This window comes from Balaenoptera acutorostrata, chromosome X, assembly GCF_949987535.1.
Source record: "Balaenoptera acutorostrata chromosome X, mBalAcu1.1, whole genome shotgun sequence".
NCBI lineage: Eukaryota > Metazoa > Chordata > Mammalia > Artiodactyla > Balaenopteridae > Balaenoptera > Balaenoptera acutorostrata.
In genome coordinates, this window is record NC_080085.1 from 101439845 (window position 1) to 101455995 (window position 16151).

The window sequence follows — 16151 nt, forward strand, 5'->3', positions numbered from 1 at the left end:
TCACCTACTCCACACTATCTGAAAGTTTAAAAATAGAAACATTCTCTAAGTACAAAAATAACTAAGATAATAAGGCTCAATTACAAAAAATATTTATGTTCATATCTAAGAATGTTATACCATTTGAAGTTAAAGTTGGTAAAAAGAAACAAAATTGCTCTTAATTTGAGAATGTATTTCCTGTATTATTGTAGTGGGATGAATGGTGGTCTCCAAAAGGACATGGCCATGTCCTAATCCATAGAACCTGTGAATATTACCTTATATGGCAAAAGATGTGATTAACTTAAGGATCTTAAGAGGAGGGGCTTATCCTTGATTATCTGAGTGGGTTCTAAGTGCAGTCACATGTAGCCTTATAAAAGAGAGGAAGAAGTGTACAGACACACAGAGGGGATTGTCATGTGAATATGAAGCAGAGAGAGATGGTGCCACAGGCCAAGGGATGCCAACAGCCATCAGAAGCTGGAAGAGGCAAGGAACAGAGCCTCTAGAGGGAGTGTGGCCCTGCCAACACCTTGATTTTGGACTACTGGCCTTCAGAATTGACAGAAAACTTTGTTTTTTGAAGCCATCTAGTTTGTAGGAATTTATTATGGCAGGCTTAGGAAACTAATACAATTATCTTTACATCACTTAATTAATTCTACTTTGCCTTCTAGATGAATTTCATATTCTCTATGGAGTTTTCAGTTATTGAGAGACTGTACTGAAAGAGGAACATAAGATGGTGAGCTCACAAAGGAAAGTTAAAGAGTCAAGAGTCATATTCTCTAAAATTATACCATGCTTGTACACAGCTATGCAGTTTTCACACACTAATGACCACCAATGGCCAGAAGACACTGAAAAACTCTAGTTAAAAGTTTTCCCTTTGACGAGTTGATTTCTCTCAAAGGAGAATCAAGTCATGCAGTTCAAGACTCAATATATAGAGTTCAAGTTTATACATTTATTTCTGCTTCATTCCATGAGACAGAGCAGGTGGTAATCCTGGAGGAAGAGATCCTCCAACAAAAGTGATGGTGGTGGTGATGGTTTACTACTTATTCTAGGTAAAGTAGTTGGAGGAGGAGGAGCAACTCTTCTAGGTAGACGTGGCGCTGGTAGAGCTGTTGATGAGGATGACCCTCTATCTGCCTGTGGATGCAGGAGAAGAGGTCCTGAAATTTACGAGCAAGCTGAGGGCTCATGCTCCTGTAATATAAATAATTCAGTGTTTAAGTGCCTGTAATAAAATATACAGTAAACAATTCATAACAGTAGACATTTGTGTTTTTTTTATAGATTATACATTGCTTATTTATCAACATTCAAAGGCTTAATAGTACATGCATAAGTCAGATATTTGATAAGTCAGATATTTCATAAGCATTTTAAACTCTACACAATGACTACTTCTGCTAACACCCTAATGTGAGGACAGTTGGCACCCTCATCAAAGGCTTTCTGAAATACTTCCCCAAAATGATGAAAAATTATATTTCATGATAAACATATGCAAAGAAGAATTATTCTATATGGCTAGCCAACTATCCTATAAGTTGGTTCAAACATGGATAATTAATACAAGGTCATGGGTTTGAGGTCCTTGAGGGTCAATTAGCTTTATACAAAGAGTCTGTCTCACAGTGCCAATGACCTACCTGTCTTCTAATAACATAATTAATATTCATTTGCATAGTAATATATTATCAAAGTTTTTACATGTATTATCCTTTTTGATTCTTATTATCACCTTGTAATATAGATAGGGCAAGTTTTATCTCACTTCTTGTGAACAAGGAAAATGAAACTCCAAGATTTAAGTGACTGAACAAAGCTTATGCAGGTAGTGTGAAACATGAGTAAGATTTTAATGCAGTTCCCACACCTAATTTAGTTCCCTTACTACTATAGCAGACTATCTCCTCATGAATGCATATTATTTGTCATGAGCTGAGAACAGAACCTTGGAGAATGCCACACTGGGAAGTAAAAGGGAGAGTAAATGACTTCTCAGAGATGTGAAAAGGGAAGTAGGAGGACAGGAAAAAATGAAACCTTTATTAAAAGTATAAAATATTATAAATACAATGAAACAGAAAAAGGCTAGGAAAAGGCCACTAGATTGGGTCATCTGGGGTTCACTGGTGACTTTTGACAAAACTTTTAAGTCGAATGTGGAAACAGACCAATTTAAGAAACAAATACGTATTGAGGACAGTACTTAATCAGCTGTAAAATTCAGACACTGATGAAAATTTTAAGTATACATGGGAGCTTTTGTCAAAGGTGGATATATAAAGTTTATAGGTTATTAAATTATGGTAGTCCAGATTCTCAGAGGTCTACAGAGGGTTTTGGGAAATCATTAAAATGGGGATTTTCTTCTTGAAAGGAAATACCATGGCTCAATTATTCACACCATCATGAAAATTTCCTCTCAAAAGTTTTGCTTGTGTAATACATTCTATCACAAAACATTCAGGGTAGTTTAAGAAACTAATGCCTGAATGTTTATTGTCTTAGAAAATAAAATCTGTAGAGTTATTTAAACTAAAGTGTTAATTTGCCAGAAAGTCTGCTACTGGTTACATTTTTCTTCCATCTAACAAAATAATTTTCTACCATAGAACTTACTGTAACATGACACAATATATAGTTTCATCACCTGGGTTCAGTGCTTAAGCTTAGGATTGAGCTCTGAATTCTTCATTTCCCTGCAGTGATCACCACCATAGATGTTCACTTAATAATATCATTTCACGAAAGCTCAAAACAATATTATGTATGAAATAGAGCATTAAATCTCAGACCCTCAGTCATGATTATTATCATGACAATTGGGGGTAGAGCTAGTACTAGTGGTGGTAATAATGAAGAAATATGTCACCAACCAAAGGCAAACAAACCCATTTTCACTCCTGGGAAAAAAAAGAAAAAGAAAAAATGGGTGGACCAAGGAGTTTTTCTTGATTTATCATGGACATTTTTAATGTTTTTCTGTTGAAATGTAGATCTTAGAAATTAGTATGGTTTTTTAATATTTCATACCATACATTTAAATTTAATGAATAAGAAAATGGGACCTAAAAAAGATGTCCTCCAATAGGTGCATGGATAAACTGTGGTACATCCATACAATAGAGTAAAAGAAATCACTGATTAAAAGAAATGAGCTATGAAGCCAAGAAAAGATATGGAGAAAACTTAAATGCATATTGCTAAGTGAAAGAAACCAAACTGGAAAAGCTACATACTGTAGGATTCCAAGTATATAACATTCTGGAAAAGGCAAACCTATTCAGATTGTTCAAAGGCCAGTGATTGTGAGGGGTTCAGGGTTGGGGAGAGAGGGGTGAATAAGTGGAGCACAGAGGATTTTTAGGGAAGTAAAACTATTGTGTGTGAGTCTCTAATGGTAGATACATGCCATCGTGTATTTGTTAAAACCCATAGAATGTACAACACGAAGAGTGAACCTAATGCACCCTATGGACTTTAGTTAAAAATAATGTATTTAAATTGGCTCATCAACTGTAACAAATGAATCATACTAATTCAATATATTTACTGGGAGCAGGGTGAGAGGGTATATCAGAAATCTCTGTACTTTTTTAAAAAAAATCATAAAGTTCTCAAGCAATTCAACTTCTTAACTATATTTAACCTTGAAAAGAGATTGCACTTGTAGAATGTTCAAATTGATGCATATTAATACAAATTAGAATCTTTCTACCACACCGTGAATTGTCTAGCATGCAAAAAGAGGTGTTCTGCAAAATTGGACATCAAAAATGCATTCTTCTTAAGATGGCTAACCAAAACACTTATATAAAATGTTAAAAGTAGGAATGTGAGAAGTTAAACTGTAGTGCTAAGTCAGAGAGATCATCTGAATGGTGGACATCCTTCCATTGTATCTTGTCCAAGGCCCTGCCTCAGTCAGGACTCTAAACAGATTCAAACAAGCCTGAAGTTGTAGAATGAACACTGCTCAAGTCCAGCTATAGAAAAGGTAATATTTATCTTACTTGACCTTTGTTGCCAATGTCACTTCAGGTCATTTTAGAAGGTTGCACGCTCATCCAAATGATGCTAATTCTGTTTCCAAAAGTGGTTTATCTTCTTATCTAGAATTGTCTTTAGAGTTTGTAGAACAATAAAAACTACTTTCACTATTACTAAATATTAATCTACAGAGTATATTTGACTTTTGGAAATTATAAAAAGTCATTCATATCCAAGTTTGAGGAAAGAGCAGGTGAGCAATCTGGATAATGATAGTGTTTGTGGGGTCAAACCTGAAATACTACTTAATAATTTTTTTATTCATCCCTACCTGAGTCCTGGACCCCACAGAGGCTGATCCAAAACTTTTCTAGTCTATTTAAATTTCAAAACTACCAAAGAGCCTTCATGGACAGTAAATAAACTTATTTGCTAGTTCACTGAGAAGATGGAGGTCCTCCAATGTGAGCTTGTTCAACTTGATTATTATCCACGTTTTCTCTGAATCCACACTCTCATCTCCCCTCCTAAAGTTTTCTCCACATTATTTTTTAGTTTGGTAACTGCACAAACACACTGTCCACAATTTCCTTTTGTAAATGTTTCATTGGTACATTTGCAGAGAGGCACTCAATCTTCCTGCTTGAAATTTAAATTAGCTAAACAATCTGTAACCACACATAGAATCAGAATCATGCAGATCTGAAATATATGAACTGGAAGCAGTCTTAGAAGTCCACTAATCTTATCCTCCCCTGTTGATAATGAAGAAACTAAGATCCAAGGAGTATAAATGACATACTTAAAGCTATAGCCAATTAATGACAAAACTGAGACTTCTAAAAAAAATTTATTTATTCTATTTATTATTTTTGGCTGCATTGGGTCTTCGTTGCTGCATGCAGGCTTCCTCTAGTTGCAGTGAGCAAGGGCTACTCTTCGTTGCGGGTCGCGGGCTTCTCACTGCGGTGGCTTCTCCTGTTGCAGAGCATGGGCTCTAGGCTCATGGGTTTCAGTAGTTGTGGCATGCGGGCTTCAGTAGTTGTGGCTCGCGGCCTCTGGAGCGCAGGCTCAGTAGTTGTGGCACACGGGTTTAGTTGCTCCGCAGCATGTGGGATCTTCCCGGACCAGGGATCGAACCCGTGACCCCTGCATTGGCAGGCAGATTCTTAACCACTGCGCCACCAGGGAAGCCCAAAACTGAAACTTTTTAATGACTTCTTTTAACTATTTTATACTACTACTTTAAATGGCTCACAAAAAGAGAAGGCATGCAGGCAGCCGCTGGGAAAACATACATGCTTTCATTTTAATTTTAAATGTTGGTTATCAGAACAAAACATCAAGCACTGAAATTTCTTTGTTATTTTTCAGTGCTCCTTTTCCCAAAATACACAAATACAGAAATCTAGGGCAGATACATAGTCATCATTTGCTCCATTCTTGTGGTATCTGCTAACAATGCAAGCCCCAAACTAAGTGGATTCTAAGATTCTCAAAGGGAATTTTGAATGTGCTACTTAAAACAAGAATGCACAATATATGCAAGAGTGCATATATTAGATGCATAAAGATCTACTAATCAAAAAGCATGAAATTTCTTTCATCAATAAACTTGACAACTTCATGCAAACATTATATACTCATGCTCTTAGAATTTTCTCTAGCAGAGAAAAAAGCAAAAAAAAATCCTGAAGTTACTTCAACGATACTCTATAATTTATGGAATGATAGAAAACTTGGTTATCTCCAAGACAAGGCAAACTCTAGAGAGACAGAGTATGTAAGCACTTTACCTTACTATCAGAGGCTGAAAACCAGAGAGCTTTTAGTCTTGTGCTTCTCTCATCCACCAGCAGGAGAGAAATACTATACTAAGGTTTCACAGGATCTAGGAGAAAAAGGAATGAAACTTTTGGTAGAACCTAATATAATTGCAGCTATGCTTTCATGAAAGTGAAAGAAAATCTAGATATAAATAACATTAAGATATTAATAAAGCTGGCATTTGTTCAAAAGCATTTGTGTAAGTCATTCACATGGAAAGAAAAAGCAAACTCAAATTTCAGCAAGTCTGCATGAAGTAGCAGTATCATTTGAAATTTTCTAATTAGAAAATTGAAAGAAGCCAAGTGGGGTCACTCTAAGCAGAGACAGAGAAAGGAGGAGAGGTTATACCATTTTGTTGCTATCAAAAAGAGTGACTTTAGAGATCACAGCAGATAGAACTAGGTAACTATCTCACAGTTCTACAAGGAACTACCTATTGAAGAAAGAGAAATGTGAAGGAATGAAATGGAAATTATTTAGGTTGCTTATTTCTAAACATATCCTTTGAGCAATCTAATTTCCTTTCATTTATCACTTTAATATAAAAAGGCTAGTGTTTTTCTTCTACATCTGTTAAAGGTGATAAGGAAGGAACAGTAGATTATAGTAACCTTATTTTATTAGGAAAAACAAATGACAGAATCTGAGGAATAGAAAGAAAAAGGAATAAAGAAAAGTAAACAGAGCTTAAATGACTTATCAGATATCATTAAGTAGACCAATATATGCATTATGGCAGTCCCAGAAAAATAGCAAGCTAAAAGGGCAGAGAGATTATTTGAAGAAATAATGGCTGAAAATTTCCAAAATATGATAAAAAGATTTTAGCCTACAAATCCAACAAGTTTAATGAACTTTGAAGTAGGATAAAACAAAAGAAAATCATATTGAGACACACTGTAATCAAACTGTCTAAAGTCAATGACAGAATCTTGAAAGCAGCAAGAGAAAAGCAACTTGTCACTTAAAAGGGATACGATTATCAGCAGATTTGCCAGAAGAAATCTAGCAAGCCGAAAGGAAGTGGGATGATATGTTTAAGTTGTTGAAAGAAAAAAACTGTCAACCGAGATTTCTATATCTGGTAAAAATTGTCCTTCAAAAATGAGAGAGAAATTAACACATTCTAAGACAAACGACAGCTGAGAGAGTTCATTACCACTAAATCTGCCCTACAAGAAATGTTAAAAGGAATCCTTTAGGTTGAAATAGATGGATTCTATTCTGTAACTCAAATCTATATGAAGATATAAAATTTTCCTGTAACGATTTTCAGAAACACCAAATCCTTCAAACAATCCAAATGTCCAGCAACTGATGAATAAACAAATTGTCATACATCAGTACATTAGAATACTTCTCAACAATAAAAATGAATGAACCACTGATATATGCAATGCCGTGGATGAATCTCAAAAGCATTGTGCTAAGTGAAAGACGCCAGAAACAAAAGGATCATTACGTTATGATTCCATGTATATTATTTTAAAAAAAGACAGAACTACATGAAATTAGATCAGTAGTTCCAAGGGATGGAAGTAGAGTGAGATCACTGACTAGAAAGGAACCAGAGAACTTTCTGGGGTCACAGAAATATTTCATATCTTGATTGTGATAGTGGTTACATGACTATATACATTTATCAAAACTCAATTTTGTACACTTTGAAAGTGAGTTTTACAATAGTAAATTATACGTCAATAGAAATGAAGTCATATGTTCACAAAGAAACCCAAACACATATTTCACAGTTTGTCAGGCTGTATAATATATTTCTTTAACCACTTGGCAATTGATAGACATTTCACTTGTTTACAGTGCTTCACTATTGCACTACCAAAAAATCAATATCTACCAATAATTCAATATATGTGGTTATGGATCCAGAAACGTAAAGCACTGTATAACTGAAAAAACATTTTGAAAGTCTCACAGAAGATTGAGGAGAGTATATGTAATGTGATTAAATTGAGTAAAATAATCATATCAATATTTAATAAGCCTTAAACATTTTTGGAAATTTCCATTGCTGTTGGTAACAATTTTCCTCAACTTTTGCCCAGTCCACAAAACAATCAATTAAGGTTAAACACAAGCAATTAGAGATTATTATGTCAGTTCCCTCAGGCAAAAGGTGGCAAGCCTATAATTTTACTATGCCGACTATCATTTTTACGTCAATTGACACTAAACAGAAACTGACATGTACACATATAGAGCATAAGCTACTACATACACTTCGCTTAGCTAACTGAATGAATTTAACACTAGGTTTGTCGAGGACCATAACCAAGTATTCATGAATATATTTTGACCACATTCTCACCATTTTTAAAGGATTCCAAATACTTTTTAACTTTTATGATTACAGAAATTAAAATTTGTTTCATGATTCATTTTGGGTGGAAATGTGCCAATGAATCCACATTTATAATGATGAAGACTCAAAATGACCCTTAATCCAAAAGCAGCGATGGGAGGATATACAATAACACCCATTAACTCAAGATTTCTGTGAAAACTTTCACTTCAGTAACATTTGATCTACGGCAGAAAATATCAACTACATAAAGAAAGGAACTTCTCAGGAACATTCAAACACTTTGGGTACATGTTTCTTAATATATATGAAATTGTCTTAATAATAAATTACCCCTAGTTAAGGATGAAATAAATAACTAGAGAACCTCTTTGGAGCAAAATGTAGTTGTCATTACTATACACACCAAGGAAGCAAAAACTTTTTTGGGTGTGATGGGTGTGTTCATTATTCTGAGTGTGGTGATCATCTCTCAGGTGGAACATATGTCAATAGTTATCAAGGTGTACACTGTAAACAGGGCAGTTTATCTTCTGCCTATTATACTCCTGTTAATAAAGCTCAGAAGGAACATACCTGTGTGTCTAGGGCAAAGTAACCAAGGAGAAAACAGGTGAGTGATCAGGGCAAAGAGCAGCCCGATCTTGTTCATTGCTGGCCATGCTTGGTAAATATTTTCATTCTAATTTCAATGGGAAATTATTGGAGAGCTTCAGGCAGGGGCCTGATATGATTTGAATGGTGGAAGGCACTAGAACCACAGATGTGTGAAATTGGAAGAGACAGTGAACTCCCTAAGTCTAGGTGCTCTTAAGAGAGGTCCATAGGTTTCCTTAAACTTCCTGAAGTAGCTGCTAATTTGTGTATGTATGTACAGATATGCATTTAAAAAAAATTAATTTCCACAGTATTCATCAGCTTCTCGAAAAGGTCCTTGCCATAAATATGTAGGAACTTTTCATGGATCTACCCAGAAATTAGTTAGAGATATCAAAACCTGGAGAAGTACAAGGATGTGTTCAAGATCAGAGGTGGCAGGTTGATGAGGTCATGAGGGGGTTATGATGCTGACTACCGTCTCTGGTCCCCTCATCTCTCCCTGCCCCAAATGCTGATTCACAGAACACAGTCGTCATAAAAAGCTGGCATACAGCACACGAAGCCAGTGTCTGCTGAACCCTGACCCGCTCACCCACATCAACAGGAGAGCGTGCCAATGGTATGGTCCATAAGAGGTGATCAGCCAGCACAACTACTGGAAACAGTCCCTTATGACTCCCCCATCAAACCTGTATAACTTTCTAAATCACCTATGGGTGTATTACTGTTAAAATCACAAAAGAACAATACATCATAAACAATAATAAGCTATTCCTCTTTCATTATTACTGAGCCTGCCCTGTGCTGTAGACCAGAAGAATACTATAGAATTGGCATTTGACAGCTCTAGTTTTCCTCCTGTAAAGAATCGACAAATGAGTGTATGCTGGATCCTTACCAATGGAGATTTCAATACGGTATAAAAAAAACTTCTTAAACTAGGAGGCGCTATATAGCAAGGTACATTTCACATGAGAAGCTTCACATCATCCTTCTCAGAGATTCCAGTGTAGGATGACAGAAGGTCCTTTTCTCAGCAATCCAGGGGACAAACAGGATCCCCTCAAATTCTTTCCTAGCTCTAGGGTTTATGAAAATGTCGGGCTATTTTTTATAGCTTTAAAAGGTCCCAGGTTACTGAAATAACCCTGCCTTTGCTCAGTCTTGAGCGTGAAGAACGTGCCTCCATGGCACCAGTATAAACTGGATTAAAACATTTCAGAAAGTCACCTTTGTAAAAAGCAAGGGGGTAAAACACAAAGTACACCTGGGAGTTATGTTCCATACCTATCAGATGTGTGAAATCGGCTCTAGTAAAACAATGGCCTTTTCTGGGCTTCGAGTTTCAGCTGAGTTCAGGGGTGTTGGAACTTACCAGATAGGTTGATATTTGAATCGCACAGGCAGAACTCTCCTGATCATCACGATGAACAATTACAGGGACTGAGTATACCTGGACGTGGTGCTAGCCAGACACTAACAAGAGGAAGTTCGGTGAGAGACCTGCCTTGAGAGGGGAGCCTATTGTACAGAAGGGGGAAACAGAACCAAAGCACAACTGAGGGCTGTACTGCGTACCTATCAGAAGTGTGAAGTCAGTGTCTGATCTTCGTCTGTGCTTGAACTCTGGGTCCACACCAAGGCAGTGCACGAGCTGTTGATCGTGCCCTTTGATCTTCTTACCAAACTGTGACCTGAAAAGGAAAGAAAGTATTATTGAATACCTTGGCCACAGATACAGATTAATTTCCCTAAGTAAGAATTCAGCATGAAAAAAGTAAAAAACAAAGGAACAAAACAAAACAAAAACACACCAGCCTTTTCCTAGTTCTGCAAAAGACACCCATCCAGCCACTGCCTACCCTTAGGAGAAATAAGCCTACAGCTACAGATGGTCTGGACTTTATACTGCAAACCCACTGTGACGTAATCCACTGTGACCATTTGGTCACTTCATATGGTAATTTGCTGGCATTGAGGCTTGTGGTCAGAGATACCGGATCAGCCTTTCTGCTTCCCTAACCTACTGTCCCTGAGGTTAGTGAAATAAATAAATAAACTGTCAGCCCTACAGCCACAGATGCAGAAATGTTCTCCCGCTTATAACTGATTGATTTCCACGAGGGATGAGCGTCCTGGCCCAAGGGGCAAATGACAGTTTGGGTTTTGTTCAGCACTGTCAGTCACGTAGCTATAAACAAACAACTTACAGAAGTGGACCGAGCCACTTCAGCAAGATGCTCTGTAGGGACCAATCTCTACACGTATTCCAAAAAGATCCATTTTATAGGAGCACACACTTAGTATGCATGGCTAGAACCTCGATTTATTCAAAGTGGCTAAGGTCTTCAACCATATCCTCATCAAGGTAATTGTGGCCCTAACCCTGACCAATTCCAAACGGACAGAATACACCACAGCGCCTCCTGCTTCAAAACTGGAGGGTCAATGACTACTTGTAAGTGTCTAAATGATTTAACAGCATAACATTAGTAAGAGGCACACAGGATATGATCCTCAGAGGATCATCCCCCAGATGTCCACAGGGTCCCCCCCACCCCACCCCGTCTCTTCCTTCAGGTCTTTATGTCCACCCCGTCTCTTCCTTCAGGTCTTTATGTCCCCTTCTCAGTGAGGCCTTCTCCATACAACCTACCTGCAGGTGCAGATCCCTCCCCCAGACCTATTCCCCTTCCCTGCCTTCGTGTGCTGCACAGCACGCGTCATTATAATACACGTGGGGCTTATTGAGCTTACCTTTCAGTCTCCCCCACTAGAATGTGAGCCCCATGTGAGCAAGGACTTCAGGTCTCTTTCGTGTCTGTATGTCCAGCACGAAGAACAGTAGTATCTGGCACATAGTAGGTGCTCAGCAAATGATCAAGGTCACCTTTGGCCACCAGCCCTAATGTTCATGCCATTCCCAGAGCTGACCCTGTCACCTGTAGAGTGTGCGTCTTTCAGAATCTCCTCCCCGTATTTACATTCTCACACAAGAGATCATTAAAAATAGATACCCTACGCTTTAATGAGTGGTTGGATAATTCTACAATACTTAAAACAAAAACCACCTGTTTCCAGTCCTAACTGGAGACACAACCAATTACAGCTCTGTAAATGCAACCAGAATCAACTCTTTTAGGTTGGTGTTTTCACCCATATTACTCAATAACATACTCAAAACACGATTACTTTATCAGTGTTGGTTGGCACAGTTGCTTTTGTGGATATTTTTAGTTCTGTATCATGGATCATTTCAAACAAAGCCGATAGAACAATATATCCAGAATTCTGTATGTCGGTCAAGGAGCTTCAACAATCAACGTTTTGCCACTTAAGATTTATTTGTTTTTTTTTTTCTAGCATATTCCAAAGCATATTCCAGATATCCTACGACTTCGTGTGTAAACCCAAAGAAGTTATTTCCTCCACATACTCTGCGGTAACATAAACTATAACAAACAGGGCTTTAAAAAAACATAACCAAAATACCGTCATTACATCTAAGAAAAATTACAATTATTCCCTAATGCCACAGGAAACCATCCATGTCCAATGTATCTATTTGACCTAAATATCTCTCTTAAATTTGATTTGTTCTTATTAGGATCCAAAGAAGTATCTTACATAGCGTTCGCTGAAATAGGACTTAGTCCTCTTTTCATCTATAACAGCCCCTCCCCTTTCTTTCTTTGCTATTCCTTTGATGAAAAGACTAGATTATTTGTCCTGTAGAATTACTCACATTCAGTGTTACTCTATACGCATCCTGTCCTGAACATGTTCCAGTAGAAACAGAATAACCCGTAGTGAGATCTCTGGATATGGTTAGATTCAGGCTCAGTTATTTTAGCAGGAATATTTTATAAATTTATTTATTTATCTATTTATTGGCTGCGTTGGGTCTTCGCCGCTGCGCGCAGGCCCTCTCTAGTTGCGGCGTGCGGTGGCTTCTCTTTGTTGCAGAGCACGTGCTGTAGGCGCGCGGGCTTCGGTAGTTGTGGCACGCGGGCTCAGCAGTTGTGGCTCGCGGGCTCTAGAGCGCAGGCTCAGTGGTTGTGGCGCACGGGCTTAGTTGCTCCGCGGCATGTGCGATCTTCCCGGACCAGGGATCGAACCCGTGTCCCCTGGGTTGGCAGGCGGATTCTTAACCCACTGCACCACCAGGGAAATGTCCCTTAGCAGGCACATTTTAGACTTGATGCTTTGTACTCCTATATGATACAATAGGAGTATCAGATTGTACTGTACTGTACAGTGTCAATTGTATCACATCAGAACACCCGCGCTGTTTCCCACACTTTTGATGGGAAACAAAAAGTTTCCCCTGGCCGGGGAGACGGGGGTTGATCGGTGGGTTGTACTATTCTCACCTTGATTCACCCACATTATAAAATGTACCATCTACCTTTTACTGAAATTTTATTAAATGTATGTGTTGGCTTGCTTTTTAAATTTTTGATATGCTATTCATGTACCATATAATCCACAATGTTAAAATGTACTAGTCACTGATTTTTACTATATTCAGACAGTTGTGGGCCCGTGACCACAATAAATTTTAGGACATTTTCATCACCCCCAAAAGGAAGTCCATACTTATTATCTGCCGTTCCCTATTCTCGGGATGGGACTGAAACCGGCCTGAATGGTACAAAGATTACTTCAAATTGAAAACATCTGAGCTACAACAGAGGCAGAAATAAGTCTTCTCTGAACTGCCCTTATCTGGCTAAAGCAGAACTTTATAAGAGACAGCTGCCACAACCCCACCCACACGGGGGGGGCGTGTCTCTAATCAGGGAGGCCTGATCTTGGACATGAGAACATTCCAGAAGATGGTGTAAATAAGCCTCATCAGACCCTTCCATCCTTTGAAGTCCTGATCCACCAAGCCCCCTTGCAAAGTTGGTATATAAACCCCTATCTCTAGCCGTCTAGGGAGCCTCTTCATCTGAAAGCTCCTTCATGGTAAATAAACTTTTCTCCGATTAATTTACCGATAATTAATTTTCAGGCCCCTAGCCAGTTGAACCTAAGACGGTAGAGAAAAAGTTTTCCTCCTAACGTTCCCTTCTCACTAGCCCTATGGCAACCACGTGTGGATTTTTTCTCTCTGTAGATCTGCCTGTTCTGGGTACTTCACGTGAATCAGATCTTACAATGTGTGTTCTTTGGTGTCTAGCTTTTTTCATGTATCATAATGTTTCCAAGATTCATCCGTATTTCAGCACGTATCACTACTTCATTCCATATTATGGCTAAATAAAAACTCATGGTAAGGGTATAGCATATTTTGTTTAAAAATTCATCAGTCGATGGACATTTGGGTTGCTTCCCCCATTTTGGCTTTGTGAATAAGGCTGCCGTAAACATTGACGTACAAGTTTTTGTTTGAATGTTTTCAGTTCTCTGGGATACGTGTCTAGGAGTGGACTTGCTGGTCATGTGGTCACTCTATGTTTAACTTTTGGTGGAAGTGCCGAACTGCTTTACACGGTGTCCGCACCATTTTACATTCCCACCAGCCAGTGTATGAGGGGTTCAATTCCTGCACATCCTTATTACACTTCTTATTTTCCATTTTTAAAATTACAGCTGCCCTGGTAGACGTCAAGTGGTATCTCTTGTGATTTTGATGTTGGTCTCCCTAATGACTAATGACGTTGAACGTCTTCTCTTGCCCTCAGTGGCCATTTGCATGGAGAGAGCAATGGATTTGCAGCATGAGACGCCCCCATCCCCACCCCACCCCCCCCTGCCCCTTGTGTGTGTGAACCACTCCTGGTTCACATTGACAAAGCCACGTAGCCTCTTTGGACCTCGATTTCCTGGCACAATGAGTAGTTATTGCATCTGTGTTCATCCAGGGAATGGAGACAGAAAAAAGACTTTGACTTGGATCTCTGCATGGAGAAACAGCCACTACTCCCTAGAGTGAAGGAAAAGAAACTCACAGAGGAATCCAGAGGGGCAGCTGAGATCCAGAGCCCAGGGACTGGTCAGGTAATTCCGCGTGGCGAGGAGGTGGAAGCTCTCTTCACTTTCCACCCTCAACAAGGCGGGCAAGTTGTAGCAGAGCATGAAGCCCTCCCTTCACTCCCTAGGAGCTGAAGGCAGCTGCGCTTTGTGAGATTTCCTGTGGTGACCTGAAATGCGAAAAGGCAGCTGCCTGGCCAGAACTAAGCACCTCAGGGTCCTCACTGTCCTCCTCCCTTCTGCCCTGGAAATTCCCACCAGCTCTGCCCCAACAGCAGGGAATGGGTGAGAAAAGGCGCTGTGAGTCAGAGCCTGAGCCAAGGCTGGGACTAGCCGGACAGCAGGTGGTCTTGGGGGGCCTGGGCCTGTGCAGGTGCTCAGTGGGGGAGCAGAATGGAGGCAGGAAATCCTGAGGAGTTAGGGGCAGTCAGCAGGCCAGTTGTGCTGCCCTGGGGTCGTTGCAGAGCCCATGGATTTCTTTTAAGTGTTTCTTGGAAGGGTGGTTACACTGGGGAGTGGATAGGGGCAGGGGTGACTTCGGTTCTCCCTTGAAAAACTTCTGTATTTCTGGAGATGTTTTTTCTTAAGAAATAACCAAGCAATAATTACATTTGTCAATGGAAAGAAAGAGTTAACAAAAACATCTTCACAGTCTCGACTGTTTTAGTCACCAGAAAGCTGCCGGTTACCCACGATCCTAGAGACAGTTGTTTCTAAAGGTCTGTCTTTGAATCTCTCTCCCGTGCTCTCTCTCCTCCACTGCACCCCTCTGCAGGGAACAAGCTACTGGGTGGATACAAGCCCCAGTTTAACACCCCTCGTCTCTGAGTGGCGGCATCACCTGTCATCTTCCTTTTCCTCTCTATGCTACATGTGTCTCCTTGATGTGAAGGTTATTTCTCTAGAGGAGCGTGTTCCTTTTCTCAACAGGAAACAACAAGTCAAGGCGCCCGCCAGGCAGGAGAAACCTGCGAGTCGCTGCGACTCCTTCGGACGCAGCATATCCCCACCCACCTAGGCGGTGTGGACACCACCTGCAGCAGCCCCGGGAAAACTGCTTCAGAGGCGCTGGCTCCCTAGCAGGTCCTTGGCAAAGAGCGGGAGGTGACGGGGCGCAGGGAGTGCCTGCTCTTGGGACTCTGCCTCTCACCTGAGGAGGGAGCAATTCAAGTATTAGTAACCTCAAGCATATGAAGGATACAAACTCGTCACATCGTTTGCAAGTGTACTTACACTTTTTTCCTCTAAATAGTCTTGCGACCGTTGAACGGTAAAATTTCCGTTTTACTGTTCCTTCGCATACATCGTTGGCGGCAAGGCCCCTACAAGGGGGACAAGTTGGTCCTCCTGAGCAGAGAGCGAAACACGGGGAAGTTTCCTCTCAGACTTTCCCAAGCTCCCCTCTCCCACCTCTTGGCACCTGGGACCA

At 39.7% G+C, this 16151-nt stretch overlaps 1 long non-coding RNA gene across 1 annotated transcript; it reads right to left on the reverse strand.

Moving 5' to 3' along the window:
- Nucleotides 1-932: 932 nt before the first annotated feature.
- Nucleotides 933-16133, reverse strand: LOC103007295 (uncharacterized). Its single transcript, XR_009006651.1, has 4 exons — nt 15956-16133; nt 10322-10437; nt 5790-5884; nt 933-1197 (listed from the first exon to the last, which is right to left on the reverse strand). It is a non-coding gene; the product is annotated as an uncharacterized LOC103007295 (long non-coding RNA).
- Between the last annotated feature and the right edge of the window lie 18 nt (nt 16134-16151).